The 16893-nt window shown below is 40.2% G+C and overlaps 1 pseudogene; it reads left to right on the top strand.

The window, feature by feature from the left end:
- The first annotated feature begins 4769 nt into the window (after window positions 1-4769).
- LOC128045348 (60S ribosomal protein L15-like) lies at window positions 4770-5332 on the top strand (annotated as a pseudogene).
- The last annotated feature ends 11561 nt before the right edge of the window (window positions 5333-16893 follow it).

The raw sequence follows: 16893 nt of genomic DNA on the forward strand, positions 1-16893 counted from the left end.
TACAATAGAACAGTTGTTTAGTCTGACTATTTTGCGACCCTGTGGATTGTAGTCTGTCAGATTCCTCTGTCCGGGGGATTTCCCAGGCGATAATACTGGAGTGGGTTGCCATTTCCTTCTCCAGGGGATCTTCCTGACCCAAGGATAACATCAGCATCTTCTGCACTGGCAGGTGTATTCTTCACCACTGAGCCACCAGGGAAGCCAATCATACTGCAATTTCCATACAAGAGAATATTACTCGACATTAAAAGCAATAACTACTCAAATGGCAACCACAAGGATAAATAGCAAAAAAAAATGTTAAGCATAAGAATGCATATCTATGATCTCATTTATGTGGAATTATAGATGAGGAAAAATTAATCTACACTGACTGAAAGAAAAGCAGGAGTTCCCTGAGACTAAGTATTGACTGCATACAGGCATGAAAAGATACCCTGGGATATTGGAAATGTTCTATATAATGACTGAGGTGTGGTTACTTGAGGACAAATACTTGTCAAACTCCTTGAACTGCAAACTTAAAATGGGAACATTTTATTGTATGCAAAATGTGCTTCAACTGATTAAAAATTGATTAAAAATCCCGCTTGCCCTTAAAAATCATGCTGAAATACTACCTTTTCCATGAACTCTCCCGAGTCTCCGGACTCACTGGAAGTGCTTTTTCCTCCTCCTTCCAAAGCCCATCATCAATACTTATATTATAGCTTTCCATAAATCTGCTTTACACTACAGATGATGATGTGTGTGCTCCTCTCTCCCACTTGAGTTTACATTCCCTGTTTATCCCTTAAAATTCTGTCTTCCACCTGAAATGATTCTTGCTAATGTCAATAATTGCCAAGTGCAACAGTCACAGTGCAGTTCTTACCATAGTTAATTTCTTCTTGGCAACTGATGCTTTTGAGCACTTATTTTTCCTCAAACTATCTAGCTTACTTATATGTTATTACATTCTCCTTAGTTTCATATTATGGTTCCTTTTTCAACTTACCAAAACAATTATGTCCCCTAGGATTTTCCTCTTGATCTTTTCTCACTGACAATCTTCCCAGACAATACTTTTTCCCCCAACAATTTCTACCACCGCTATACTGATAACTCCAAAATGTATTTTTTACTTTTGGTTCTTTTAAATAAAAATCACTGTGGACAGTGACTGCAGCCATGAAATTAAAAGATGCTTGCTCCTTGGAAAGAAAGCTATGATAAACCTAGACAGTGCATTAAAAAGCAGACACATCGTTTTGCAAACAAAGGTCTGTATAGTCAAAGTTACAGTTTTTGCAGTAGTCATGTACAGATGTGAGAGCCGGGCCATAAAGAAGACTAGGTGCCAAAGAATTAATGCTTTTGGATTGTGGTGCTAGAGAAGACTCTTGAGAGTCACCTGGACTGCAAGATCAAACCAGTCAGTGTAGGAAACCAACCCTGAATATTCATTGGAAGAACTGATGCTAAAGTTGAACCTCCAAAATTTGGCCACCTGATATGAAGAGCTGTCTCATTGGAAAAGACCATGATACTGGGAAATATTGAAGGCAAAAGGAAAAGGGGGCAGCAGAGGATGGGATGGTTAGATAGCGTCACCAACTCAATGGACATGAGTTTGAGCAAACTTGAGGAGATAGTGGAGGACAAAGGAGCCTGATGTGCTGCAGTCCATAGGGTTGCAGACAGTTTGACATGACTTCATTACTGAACAATAACAAAACTCATTTACTTACCTGCATTCTGAATATCATATTCACTCAAATTATACTTGTCCAGAAATGACCTCATTTTTTAAACTCTCAAATGTATTCTTCCTTTTGTATTTTCTCTCTTATTAGGAAACTACATAAACCAAGTTACTTTAAATTATATCTAGAGATTATCCTAGACTTCTGGCTATCTCTGCCTATTTAACTGATCATTAAGTCAGACACAACTGGGCAAATGAACAATAGCAACAAGTTCTTTTCACTCTATTTTGTGATAGTTTTAAAATCATTTGGTTGTTCTCTTCTCTGACTTAATGCAAAATCATATGAATATAAAATGCTAAGTCACGTCAGTCATGTCCAACTCTGTGCGACCCCATAGATGGCAGCCCACCAGGCTCTGCCGTCCCTGGGATTCTCCAGGCAAGAACACTGGAGTGGGTTGCCATTTCCTTCTCCAATGCATGAAAGTGAAAAGTGAAAGTGAAGTTGCTCAGTCGTGTCCGACTCTTAGTGACCCCATGGACTGCAGCCCACCAGGCTCCTCTGTCCATGGGATTTTCCAGGCAAGAGTACTGGAGTGGGGTGCCATTGCCTTCTCCGCAGGTTTAACAATAGGAATATACTAAATTCAGTGTGGGTTCTGTTGATTTTTAAGGTAAATGAACAACAATCAACAGGAAATGTTCATTGAGGAGTTGGATTCATGAGCTCAAATATCAGTGAAGGTAACAAACTTGAGATGAAAGTATAGATTTGGGAGTGCTTAGAACGTAAATAGTGGTTATTTTGACAAGAGTATGAGCATCCAGCAGTGGGTCAAAGTTAGAAGCCTAACACCCTCTATTTTCTTCTGGGAAGAAATGCTGGCTGTGAAGCCAGGGAAATTCCAAGGAAAACTGAAATCTTGAAAGAACTGCTTTGGAAGATGAGAAGGGAAATGGACAAGGGAAGTGCGGCATGGTTCTTGAGCAGCCCTGAGAGAAGGAGGCAAGAGAACAAGGGGTGAGGGATTTCTAGGACCCCAACCAAAAGATCCCATGGTGTCCTAGGATAGTGACTATCCCGGACTGTTAGTGAGGCGAAGTTAGGCAGGGGAAGGGGTCCTGACAGGCTCAGAGAACAGGGGGAGTCAAGAGATTAGGGATCATAGTTAGAGCAGAGCAAAGATGTATAGTGTAAATAGCAGAAAAAGTACAAGAAAGGACAGAGTTTAGGTCAGAAAACAAGATTAAAGGGGTGCTGAAGGGGAACAGATGTAAGGAACATTAAAATCAAACATGGCAAGGAATTATATTGGACACACTGGATGTGATGTCAACAAACACTAAATCTCTCCAATATTTTAGGTGTCTTTTGGGGTAACCAGGAAGGCTTTAGCCAGATATCAAAGTTCTTTTTGAAGATAGTAAAATGACAAGAAGTATACAGTCACCCATAACACCAAAGAATGTTAGTTTAAGTGAATTATAAGTTTTAGGAAATCTAATGTGGTTAGAGATTCAGAAATTCTCTCTGGAGTTTGGAGTGGGAAATGGGATGGGAAGATGAAGTGGGAATGAGATGCTACCAGTTTTTGTCACCTTGAATTAACAGAGGGCAAAACTCTGAGGTTAAAAAAAAAAGTCTGTTTCTTGTGTGTTTAGGGGTTAAAAGGCCTCTAAACATTTTTATTTTTTCAAATTAGTTCTGATTTTAAGCCCTGGAAATTCATAAACTATTTTACTCATGGAGGATGGGGGAATAAGGGAGGGGGGATATTTTTTTCTCTTTCTCTTGAAAATGAAACACTTCTTGGTAGGAAGTCTTTGGAGAAAGAACTGACTCACAGCTCTGCTTGTGACAACCTTACCATGGTGCTGCTTCTCGGGTCACAGAGAGCTTAGACTTCCTGCCAGTCAAGCAGGTCGAATTTGCCTAAAGAAGAATACAATTAGTATCTCTTTCTGAAAGAACCACTGGTTCATCCTGGAAGACAATTTGCTTTTGTGACTTTTTTCAGCTTCTAGTTTTAGATTTCTTATAGAAGCTAAAGGAAAAGGCATTTGGGCTGCATTTTTGTTTAGGTAAACTTGTTTCAGCCGATTTTTCCTCTCCTCAGTATTTTTTTTTTTTTTTTTTCCCTTTTGATCCTAAGTGGAGATCATGTAAAGGGATAGTATCTCTAAAGACGATTACTATGAGACATACCTGCTCCCCCCATCCCTGCAAAGAAAAAGTCATATATGTTTGTGAGGTGTGTAGAGGCTGCAAAATACAGACAAAAAACACAGGCAGAGAGAAGAAAGACTACAACGAGAGTGTCTAGAAATCACAAAAGGCAAAAAGCTCTGCCAAAATCCACAGAAATTTTAAAATAACAGGTATTCCCATTTTAAAAAAATGAACTTGTCAGTCTAAATAAATTACACACATTCAATGACAAAACCTAAAATATAAAGAACCAGCGGGGAAAAAAATAATGAGAGATGAGATTTTCCCAGCTTTCCAAAAGTAACTTTGCCTTCCCAGGAGAGAGCTATTTTGCTGACTCACTAGTTAAGATGGTAGGAGAGATGTGTCAACAGCCCTAGAGAAGAATTACTAGCCTCAATTCTAATCATATCCAAAAAAATTTAAAAATCAATGTAGTTGAGCAGAAGGATTTGGAAGTAGAAATACCATCTCTAACCCAAGATTTTCTAGGCAAACCCTGGGATCTCCACTCTCATACAGGGACTTTTCCCCACTAAGCTTGGTTGCAGAACATTCTGGTGACCATCCATAATGGAATGCTTTTCTTCTGCATCATAGCTAGTGCCTTAAGTTTCAAAAAGTTCTATCCTTGATAATTGGGTCAGGAATTCTGCTGCACATTAGACAGATACAAATATTCAGCAAACCCTATGAATATTTACCAATCATTGGCACTGCATCCAATAGCCAACTAGCTACTGTTGATGACACCAAAGAACATAAATGTGATCCCTTACATTCTAAGACGGGAGAAAAGACATATGCAAGAGAGATTTTAAAAGCGTGATGGCCTTTGCATGTGGCGGCAGCCATCAGGTGAGATAAATGGACACTTACAAACACCTCCAGGAACTAGGGAGGAAGAAGCAGTGGACATGATGCCCTCAGGGTACGTTGCTGGCAGTACCGCCAGCTCTCCATCCTGCACTGCACTCCTCACCCCCCTCCCACACCCCACCCAGCCAACAGGCATGCAGGCTGAGATACAAGGCCAAGCAAAGTCATGTCATATATTGGATTCCTGTGCACCATGGTGGCTGCAAATGCCCAGTTTCTAAGGGTGCTACCTATGCAAGCCTGTCCACCATGGGGTCAATCAGCTCAAGTTTGCTCAAAGCCTTCAGTCTGTTGCCAAGGAGCAAGCTGGATGCCACTGTGGGGCCTGTGGGGTCTTCCTGTGTTAGGGATGATTCTGTGTACCAATCTTTGAGGCTATTCCCATTGATCCACTCCATAAAGTTGTCATAAGAAACCCTAACACCCCGTGGATCACCAAACCAGCCCACAAGCATAGGCTGACATCAGCAGGCAGAAAGAGCCCTGGTCTCAGAAAGGGTCACTTGTCCCTGCACAAAATTGGTGGTTCTTCCCAGACAGCCTGGAGATGATGCAATACTCTCCAGCCTGAGCTCCGCCACTACGGCTAATATAAGAAATGTTTATAAAATTCTTACCTAATAAACAGTTTAGAGCATTCACAAAAAAGGCAACAAACACAAGCCAAGTCAAATGAGAGATGCTTACAGTAAGTAAAGGACAGAGGTGGTAGTGAGCTCAAGCACTCAGCAAACTTCGTCGTGAGCAGGTCACCTCAGCAAGAAATAGTGCATAGGTTTTGAAGGGTGAAGTGTCAATAGCAGATCGTTGTTTTAGAATATTACTTCAGCAACATTTATTATGGATAAATTTGAGGAGAAAAGAGGACACGGAGACTACTGATTTATCAACAATGATACAAATTAATGTGGTGGAAGCAAGAATGGAGAGAAATAGATGTATTTAAATCATAGTAAGATATCTTGTCAGAAATTAGTGACTGATTGGAGGAGAGGGTTGCCAAACAAGGAGTTTAGAATAACACACAAGATTTTTTGACTTAAAAACATTTAGATTCACTCAGATAGGGAGTGCATTTGAAGAGACACACTTCTGTGCTAGTATTACCTAAAATGCATATATAGTATAAAATGTTGTCCTTGTTTGGGTTCCACTTCTCCTTTCTCTTTCTTTCCTCCTTTATTTCAGGAGTCTTAAATAGTTTCATTGCCCAACTTCATTTAAATATTTTTGTGGCCGAATTTCTTGCCCTGTTGCCTTTGCTTTGGCACTTCTGAAAGCCTTATGGAAGCTAATTTGAAGTGCAAACAGTTCATAACGAAGATATTCCAAAGTTCATTTTATGGGGATCTCTCCAGTCTTCCATTCCTAACTCTCCCAACTTTTCTAATTAAAAAACTAGAAGAGGGACTTCCCTGGTGAGCCAGTGGCTAAGATTTCATTCTCCCAATGCAGGGGGCCTGGGTTCGACCCCTGGTCAAGGAACTAGATCCCATATGCCACAGCTAAAAGTTTGCATGCCACAACTAAAACCCAATGCAATGTAATTAATTAATTTAAAAAAAAAAAAAGGACAAAAAGAGATTGAGACAGGCAAGACAGACTTTCAAATGTCTTCACAAACTAGTCAGGTTTTCAAAAATGCTTTTGGACCTACCCATCTTTACCTGTAACTAAGCAATATTGTACAAGAAGTTCATGAAGACCAGTCTCCAGGCCAAGAGTAAGGCTTTCAATTGCATTTTCTGCTTTTTTTTTTTTTTTTTCTGTTAAGATTTCCAATTTTCTGAAAATTTGAGCTCTCTGCTGGAAATCTCTTAGGCCTCTGAGTCAGGCCTGAGCCTGAGAGATGTGAACGCATTTATATGGCTGGATTAAGCAGATCATTTCTAGCCTCATTTGGCCTAGACAAGAAAGCAGCTTTCCCCAAGTTGCAGTTTCTCTCAGGAAAAAGGCTTCATCACCACTGTCTATTCTACTTTGTGTCTCGAATTGATGGAGCAACCAATGTATCATGCAAGAGAGAAAGGGGAATTTGCACATGTCAACATTGTGTTGGCAGTAAAATGCCACCCCTGGTACATGTCTAGAGGCCCAGCAGCATAAGCGTGTATCTGCCAAGATAAGGATCGGTGGAAACAACCTAGGGCCCAGGTAAACGTCCCAACCGAAGTACTGCTAGTCAGCACTGATAGACACAAGACCTAGATACGTCACTCAGAGCCTGTCTCTCTGTTCTCCTGTGGCATTCAGCTGAAGACAGTTGGTGAATGTTGGTTTTTCCCCACAACAGGGAGGTATTTATGTCCCAGTCAGAAGTATTCTCAGAGTTCAGAAGTACTTTTTACTAAATAGTTGCTGCAAAGGTCAAAACCGTCTGTATACACTAATCTCTGCTGGTAATGTCTTTCTTTTAGAATCTTTAGATCTAGGCTCCTAGCCATTAGGGTTTGAGCAGTTATTCCTGTATTTTCCGATCTGAGACCCCGCGGAATGAAGCCAACGGCACGGTTCTGTAAAACGGGGCCACCCTGAAACAAGTTGGTAACAGCGGCGGCAACAGTGGCAGGAGCAAGCCGGAGTTGAATTCCATTTAAATAAAATGCCAAAAGGCAGTCAGTGAAAGTGACATTTATGGTGTTACTACAAATGCATTCAGTGGGAAAGCTCAGTAGCAGAAGCAAGGGGGAAAAAAACAAGCTGTAGTGAAAACTGCCATCTGTATATTGTGCCCCGTTTTTAATATTCTGTATTCTCATAAAAAGTGTTGTTTCTGTCACTATTCAATCTCACAAACTCACACAGAACACTGTTAAAAGTCAGCAGTGTGTGAAATGGTATTTTAAAATAAATGAAACCCGCTCGCAGAGCTGCGGAGGAATATTGCAATGCTGGGCGCTGACAGACAGGCACTGAAAAGTAACAACCGTTATCATCTTAAAGCAAAGCGGATTAAATAAAAACCCACAGCCAGTGGTGCATTACCAAGTCTGATATTGACACAGCTGCTGTGGTGGTTATTTTTCATTGTCTCATCAAGACAAAGCATCATGGGATATCAATCTTCCCTCTGTCAGGCCATGCCTAGTATAAAGTTTTTCGTTTACATTTTCATTATATCCCTTTTATCTCCGGTGCCAGCATTTTTTTTTTTTTTTTCCTTAACTGTGGGATCAAATGACCTGTGGGGCGGTGTTGGGCTATTAGCTTCTGGCCAGAAGAGCTCCCTCCTGGGGCAAAGGGTAGTTGAGCCCTCTTCCCCTCCCCCATCACCTCTGAGCATCTCTCAATGGTCTAAGATGGCCATTATCCTCATGTGCTGGCGGATGATTAGAAACCGGAATACTCATGTGTTTGTGTGGTGGAGAGAAAAATACAGAGCAACCAGGATAATGAGAAAGAGATAATGACTATGTGAATTAGAAGAGAATTTGAGAGTACTGTTTTACCTCTTTCCCTTTTCACTGGAGAGAGACGGTTGGAAAATACACAACTCTTGAAAATGCTTCAACTGAAAAGCCGGATTATAGCTTAACTTTTCTACACCACTGTTTTATTTTCTGGACTGGCTCACTCTTCCTAGAATTGGCTTTCAATGGAGAAGTTGACTTATATGTAGAAAAATATATTTTAATTTGACTCACAGAAAACAGTATCTTTGAAAAAAACTCAGTCTTCCTTGGGAGGTGGGGGGAATTGATAGTTTTATGTACATTTTTTTCCCCTATGCTTGTGTCACCTAATTTAGAAGTTTATTAATGCTATTTCTTTAGGAGAGAAAATTCAGTTATGAAATACAGTATGTTGATCTCCTCTCTGTACGCCATTGGTTCCAATGACAAGAAAACATGACCATCAAGTTCTCTTAGCAAAGGTTAGAAACATTTGATTTTTTAAGACTGAGGTGAGTATAACAGGGAACAGAGCTGAGTCCCAAGGGTGTTCTGCCTCTTTGAGCATCTTCTATGTCCCCAACAGAAAGGTTAGAAATAAGTGAGTGCAGTCAAATCATGATGCTGTGCTGCTGCTAAGTCACTTCAGTTGTGTCTGACTCTGTATGACCCCATAGATGGCAGCCCACCAGGCTCCCCCATCCCTTGGGTTCTCCAGGCAAGAACACTGGAGTGGGTTGCCATTTCCTTCTCCAATGCATGAAAGTGAAAAGTGAAAGTGAAGTTGTTCAGTCGTGTCCAACTCTTAGCGACTCCATGGACTGTAGCCCACCAGGCTCCTCCATCCATGGGATTTTCCAGGCAAGAGTACTGGAGTGGGGTGCCACTGCCTTCTCCACATGATGCTCTACACCTTAACAATACAGTGCTGTATGTTAATTATATCTCAGCAAAACTGACGGAAGAAATGAATGAAAGGATGTGCTGAGGTTTTGTGAGATATTCAATGAAAGGACTTCTCCCCAGGACTTCTCTGACAGTCCAGTGTTTAAAACTCTGTGCTCCCAGTGCAGAGAACCCAGGTTCAATTCCTGGTCAGGGAACTAGATCTTGCCTGGCATAACTAAGACCCAGCACAGCCAAATAAAGTAAAATAAATAGTTCTTTAAAAAAAAAAAAAGAAAAGAAAGGACTTCTCCCCCTAGGTGCCTTCCATGCCAACAAAAAGCAAGTCAGGTCAAAGGATTCTATGTAAGTTAAGCTAATGCTTACTGACTACTGAACAAATAACCTTGGTACTCAGCATCTCAGTGGTTTAATAAAAGTTTATTTCTTTCTCATGTCAAAACCAATGAAGGTTGAGTTGTCCTCCCACAACTTCTGAAACCTGTGTCCTCTGAGATCACTGCTGAAAGAGAGTATCCAAGTGTCACACAGAAAGTTTTTAGGACCAGGCACTAAAAGTTTTTAGGACTAGGCAAGAGGGTGTATATCACTCTGGCCTCAACCAGCTTTAAGAAAGTCAGGGAATCTTGTAAGAGGCTACATATGTATTCTGCAAAGGGGTGCAGTGAACACAAGGAGGAAAGGGGAAGGTTGAAGGGACAGTGTGAAATTATAGTGAGTAGGAAGAGCAGAACTATCGTTGCAGTAAGGCATAAGGAGCAACTTCCACTTCATTCTGTTTAGCCATCCCGGCAAACTCAGTGACTACACCTCTCACTACCGCTTCTTCTCATATCCCCTGCCCTCCAACAGAAAACAGAGACTCCATAGAAATGTTCATAAAATTGTGTTCTGGTTATCCATTGCCAGGTGCTGACTCACCTAAAAGAAAGACATAAAACAGTACAACTTTCAATTTTTTTTGTAAATCTGGAAATTGACTGGGCTCAATAAGTGTTACAGATTGGATGTTTATGTCCGCTCCCCAAAATCATATGTTGAAACCTTAATCCCAATGTGATAATATTAAGAGGTGGGACATTTGGGGTGGGGATTGGGTTATGAAGATGGGACCCCTGTAAATGCAATTAAGGCCCTTGTAAAAGAAACTGAAGAAAGCTCCATTGCTCCTTCCATCATGTTATGTGAGGTTACAGTGAGAAGATGACTGTCTCTGAGGAAGCAGTGTTCTCAGCAGACACTGGATCTGTTGGAACAATAATCTTGGACTTTCTAGCCTCTAGAACTGTGAAAAATATATTTGCATTCTTTGTAGACTACCCAGTTGATGATACTTTTTTTAAGGCAGCCCAAATGGACTGACAGTGAGGCAGTTCTTCCTCAAGGTCTTCAGAGAGTTTGCAGTGGAATAGTGACTTTGGTGGACCCAAATATTTCTTTATTCACATGTCTGGTGCCTGGACTAGGAAGACTCAAAACAGCTGTGACTGCAATTGCTGAGGCTCCTTGAGCATCTCTCTGTACATGTGATTATTCTATGTGCTCTCTCTACATTCTGGTCTCAGGGAGGCTGGACTTCTTATGTGGCAGCCAAAGGGTCTTAAAGAGAATTTCCCAAAAGAAACCACTAAGAATTATGAGGCCTTTTCTACCCAAGTCTCAGAAATCAAAAGGTGTGATTTCTGCCACAATCAGATCAGATTTTTTTTCTCTCCCAGTTCAACGGGAAGAGACAAAGGCTTCCACAAACAGTTTTAAAACCATGACAAAATTGAAAGCTTTCAACTACCCATCTTGATGAAGATGAATGTTCAGAATAAACCCCTATTCTAGCAAATTCTTAAATTTTAAGTCAGTCTACCATGGGAATAGATCTAACATGGTAATTCTAAAATAGAAGCAAAAATATGAGTGGCTATGAGGCACTGATTTTTTTTCATCTTAGTCGTCCAGTTTGGTTAAATGTGTTCTATTTTTACATTTGCAACAACAAAAATCCTTCAGGAACTGTTCTACTACAGCGTTATCTCTTAGCTATCCATTCTTTCTGTAACATATCTAAAGGTTCAAAATGGATTTTTTTTCAGGCAAAACTTTTCATTAGAAAAAGTTCTTTTAAAGAACCTCAAAATGTGACAATATCTGTAATGACCTGGCTCCCATCCACCTCAGTAAAGAGAACTAAATATCTCTCTGTGAGAACTTTATCAGAACAGAAAGCTGATAGGTGGCAGAATAGCAATGAAAAAATGTCAATGTCATCCTCACAACCAAAACCCTGACTTCCCTGTAGATATAAAGATCAGAAGCCTGTACACACAACCCCCAAATATAGGAGGAAATCTGATACTTCCTCGTGAGTAAAATCAGTGTAGCTGCCTGAGAATTGGTATCTGTGTGCTAATGATGGCCCAGACACCCTCATGTCTTCTAAGCTCCAGCTTTATCCTTTAACTTCTCCTCTCTTAACCCCTGTTTAGAGTCAGGCTTCTGCTCTGGTGTACTGACTGCAGTATAGTTCCCCTTTGAGACAGACAGCTGGCCTGAATTCCTCTGTCTCTTGTTGGTGGCTCTGAACTTCTGCTGCACTCTGAGTCCCAGCTGTCCACACCACAAATTTTGACTGACGTTCTTCTCCACATAATCACCACACTACGAAGCATCCCAAAGAGTCTTTTAAGTGATATTTCTGCTGCCATTGCAGCAGGAATTGGACCTCTTTATGGAGCAGTGTTACGGCTACTTGGATACTGAGATGTGGACTAACAGCCACCTCAGGACTTCTTTGGTGGTACAGTGGATAAGAATCTGCTGGCCAATGCAGAGGATGCAGGCCAAAACCTCGATCTGGGAAAATTCCACCTGCCATGGAGCAGCTAAGCCCATGTGCATGACTATTGAACCCTTGTGCTGCAACTACTGGAGCCTGTGCTCCTAGAGTCCACGCACCACAAGGAAGAGTAGCCTCTACTCTCTCCAACTAGAGGAGGCCCATGGGCAGCAATGAAGAGCCAGGGCAACCTAAATAAATAAATAAACTAAAAAAAAAAAAAAATGACCACTTCCACCAAATTTCTTCCCCTGGTCCTGGCCTCTTAAGTTACCAGTTTACATTCTGCTTTCTCCAGCATCACTGAGTTCTCAAGAGGCTTAACAACGAGGTTGTGTGAATAATAATAGACAGGTGATAGATAGATAAATATGAATTGTCCACTGTTTATTCCAACTACTTACAGAATCGCTCTTCTTTTATATCCTGAGTTTCACCTTGTGGACAGCATTAAAATTAAAATTTGTTACCTCAGGAATGTGATCCAATTTGAATTTTCACTAACCTATGACATCCCCAAGGAGAAGGCAATGGCATCCCACTCCAGTACTCTTACCTGGAAAATCCCATGGATGGAGGAACCTGGTAGACTGCAGTCCATGGGGTCACTGAGAGTCGGCACGACTTAGTGACTTCACTTTCGCTTTTCACTTTCATGCATTGGAGAAGGAAATGGCAACCCACTCCGGTGTTCTTGCCTGGAGAATCCCAGAGACGGGGGAGCCTGGTGGGCTGCCGTCTATGGAGTCACACAGAGTCGGACACAATTGAGGTGACTTAGCAGCAGCAGCAGCATGACATCACCAAATCAGTAAGATAGTAACTTCTATTCAGCATAGGGAAAAAAGCATTCTCATTAATCATATGTTCTGACAATCAAAAACTCACAACTGAGATAATCTACCTATTGTAAGATATACAGAACATAACAAAATATTTGGGGCATAATACTTTTTCTGAACATAATTCACCACACCTTGATGATTCATAAGTGGCTTTAAAATTGTATTATGAGGCCAATGCATCATCTTTATGAGCCTCAGTTAACATGGAGCTATTTCTGTGATTGGAGAGTGTTTGTCAACAGAAGCTGTCCAGTTAACGGGGGTCCTGGATAGTAAAGGGTATGGGAGGCACTGTAACATAAGTGCCTCGAGAAAGCAGTGACAGGACAGTAATCAGAGTGCTCCGTCCCTCTGTGGTTGCCATAGGTCTCTTTGGCGTTTAAATGTCAAAACACAGCACTGATCATCCTTCACCAGATACCACCTCCTTCCTATAACAACGGATAGCTCACTTACCACACTTTTCTCCTTGCATAGAAAAAAAAAAGGCTCAAAATCAAGTAATCCTTTAAACCCTGATTTTCCTTTTCAGAAACCTCATAATAAATTTTCCACTTTACATCCAGGTTAAATGACTCAGCATCAGTCAGTAACCTATAATGTTATTATCATTCTATGGATGTTTCAGGTTTACCTATATCACGCTACTGATCCTTTTGTGGTTTAGAGAGTATTGCTATGCTATCCGTAAGCAAGTGACCACATTCAGTTTCCAGCTGAAGTCCCACCTGAACTATCTTGGCCCCTCATTTATATCCTTCTGACTGGGGGCTGCTGGATCAAATGTTGAATTTGTGTGTTTCTCATATCTGTCAATCATATTTGATGGTCTATAAGGACTAATTTTAATTTCATGAAGTTGATGATTCATTTGTATAGAACTTAAAAACTCTGTGAGCATCTCAAATTGATGCTTAAAAGAATGGTCTGAGATAGGCAAGATCTGTACAATTAATCCTATATCACAAATAAGGAAACCAAGGCATGGAAAAGGATTCACACAAAAGAGGAAGTTGAAACCTCAGATATATTGAATTATTTACTCAGAATTATGAAATTGAAGGGTCAACTGAGTCCTAATCTGATGTCTTTGTGTCTGTCCCAGCCTTTGCCTTTCAGATTAAAACATCATCTTCATTCCAACGTGCAGGTAGGACAAGCCCCACCCTCAGTGCTCTTGTTCATCATCCTCATCTTTCCTGAATCTTTGCTCTTAGGTCACTTTTACATTTTAAACTTTAGTCTTGCATGCACTATTTGAGTTGCAGATGTAGTCACCTTTGTATCACTTGTCAAACTTCATATTATGTCATGAACATGGAGGAGCCTCAAAACATATGTGATGAATGAATACATTTCTAATAATACTGAGGTCCAGCACACCTTTTTCCTGAAGAGGCCCATTGGCAATTCAGCCATCTCTAGTATATCCTTTGGAATCCACCATTCACACATTAGCAGAAGGAAACAGGTATCATATTATTTGTTTACCTAATAAACATCAGTTTATTCTGCACACTGGAAAAATTGCAGGCTATGGGTCAGATAAGACTTGGATTTAGATCTTAACTCTGACAATTTACTGGCTCTGTAAACAGGCAAATTATATAACTTCCTATTTCCTAGTTTCCTCATGTATAAAATGAAATAAGAACCTCTTTGTAGATTAATTTGAAAGATTAAGATAATGTAAATAAAACTGCAGACACATTGTAGTCCCCCAGTCAGCTGCAAAAATGGTTACCTCATCATAATCTCTTAATGTCTTTTTGCCCAAGAAAAACCCTTCCAGTCTCCATGGTTTTCAAAGACTGTTTACTAAATCTATAGACCTTTTCTCTATGGCAACTCTTTAAATATGATAGTTTCAATCTGCTGTGCTAAGTCACCTCAGTCATGTCTGACTTTTTGCCACCCCATGCATTCTAACCAGCCAGGCTCCTCTCCGTGGGATTCTCCAGGCAAGAATAACAATACTCAAAAGTCTCTTGGCAATTCCATGCTTACATGCATTGGGCTTTCTCATATATTAAGAAATTTTCCACTATGGAATATATAACATATATTTTCCATTATCAAAGCATGATAATATGTGATTACTTATATTTATCATCTATGCACCCAACTAACAGAAAATGATGGTGGGATATGACTTCCTAAAAGTTTCAGTTACCCAGATGCTTTCCAAGACTTTACCCAGTTGGTAATGGGAGGTACAACTCTTCGCTCATGATCAGGATGAGTAATAAAATTTTCATTAGCTAGTGCCTTCAAAGTCATCATCCAGGGCTTTGATTGCTAGAGAAAGTTGTGAGATGCTTCTGATTCTTCTCCAAAAATCAAAGGGGTCACTTTAAAGACAAGAGGGCAGGACAGCTCCCCATCTTCAAGAATGCTATGCTTAAGGAGGCCACACGGCCTTCAGAAACACCTCAAAGAGAATGCAAATGTATGAACACCAATCTTCCCTTTACATTTTTCCAGCAAATGAATAGCATTTATACATGAATTACACACCCTGATTTATCCACATCAAATTCCTAATATGATCTCGATAACTGAAACTGTACCTTGAACTTACAACCGCTCCTGGAACCTCTGCAATTAGATGCTGGCCCTCTGAAGTGAGTGGCTTCTCAGAGCAAATCTTTTCATCATGACACAATGTCTGATTTCTTATTCCTCTTCATTTACAAAATTATTTAAATAAATATTAAGCAGCTTATTTACCAACATTAAATTTCACAGTGATTATGTGGAACATTTCTTTAACATGATTAACCACAGAGCAGTCACTTAAAATTAGTAAAACTCTTTATTAATGTCCTCAGTAAGGGTTCCAAAAAGCAGTCTGATTTCTTCAGACGTTACCTTCGGTAAGTACATTTCCATGGCCTTCATCTAAAGTCTTTTTAGCATCATCATCAGAGTTTAAACCCCAGCATTTCCAATATAGTATCTAAAATATTGTTTTCAGATATCAGTTTGTCTTTTTGTTTTGACTCAGGTAGACTATGTTACATCTATGGTTAATTCTCAGTAATTTAGGTAAATATTTCATGCTTCTGATGTCTAAATATTAACACTGGTCTGAATAAACCTCTCTATTCCTACATCATTGTGCTGTAATAAAGGTCTTGTTGTCTGACTGCAATTACTTCAACTCGATCAGTAAACTAGACAATCAAATAAATGAAAGGAGGGGGCACTAAACAGACTATTTCTATTCTATCCCTCATTTCTAAAACTCTGTCAAGGTCAAATTTAGTATTGCTTATATTTGTACAAGACAGGATTTTCTAGATGTCTGTCTGAATAGTGGTCCATTTTTTAAATTCCTCCCCTAAAAGGGTCAAGACCGGCCTAACCACCATACGGACATTGGATTTTTGTGGGCTGGGACACAGCAGGGATATATACTAAATTAAAATGAAAACTGAAAGTCAAAGGATTAGACTCACCTAAAATCTGAAGGAAAAAAATGAAGTCCAAGCATCAGAAAAATTGCATATGAACCATAAGCCCATAGAGGCAGAGTACAAATAGAGAATATGTTATCAGAAGAAAAGGGGGTATTCTTGAATGGCCATGCATCAGAAGACCAGAACTTTAGAGTTTTTAGATATGACCTCAGTGTAACACAGGTCAAAAAGAAGCAGTGCATACAACAGTGGTCAGGTGGCCTGGCTGGCAAATGCAGCCTACTGTTACAGTAAGTTTGTAGATGGGGCAGGCTTGTTTAAAGGCCAGAGTCAGAATGGCCATTGCCTAGCAGTAAGAAATTTTAAACAGTAGTTTTGATATTTTGACATCCATCTATGAAGTTATCACAATGTATTTACATAGGACTCATCTGAAAGGTCATCAAGCATCACCTACAGCCACTGATCTGACTGCAGAGTAAGTCATAAGATTTTGGTTTTTGGGGAGGAACACATTCATTCTGTCTCTCTCTATCTCTCCCTCACCCCTTTCTCTCTTATTCTTTATTTCATTAGAAAATCCTTTATAAATCTGGGTAGCAAATCTGGGATGATTGAGGATGAGATAGTTAAATGGCATCACTGACTCAATGGACATGAGTTTGAGCAAGCTCTGGGAGGTGGTGATGGACAGAGAAGCCTGGTATGCTGCAGTCC

This window comes from Budorcas taxicolor, chromosome 3 (assembly GCF_023091745.1).
Source record: "Budorcas taxicolor isolate Tak-1 chromosome 3, Takin1.1, whole genome shotgun sequence".
NCBI lineage: Eukaryota > Metazoa > Chordata > Mammalia > Artiodactyla > Bovidae > Budorcas > Budorcas taxicolor.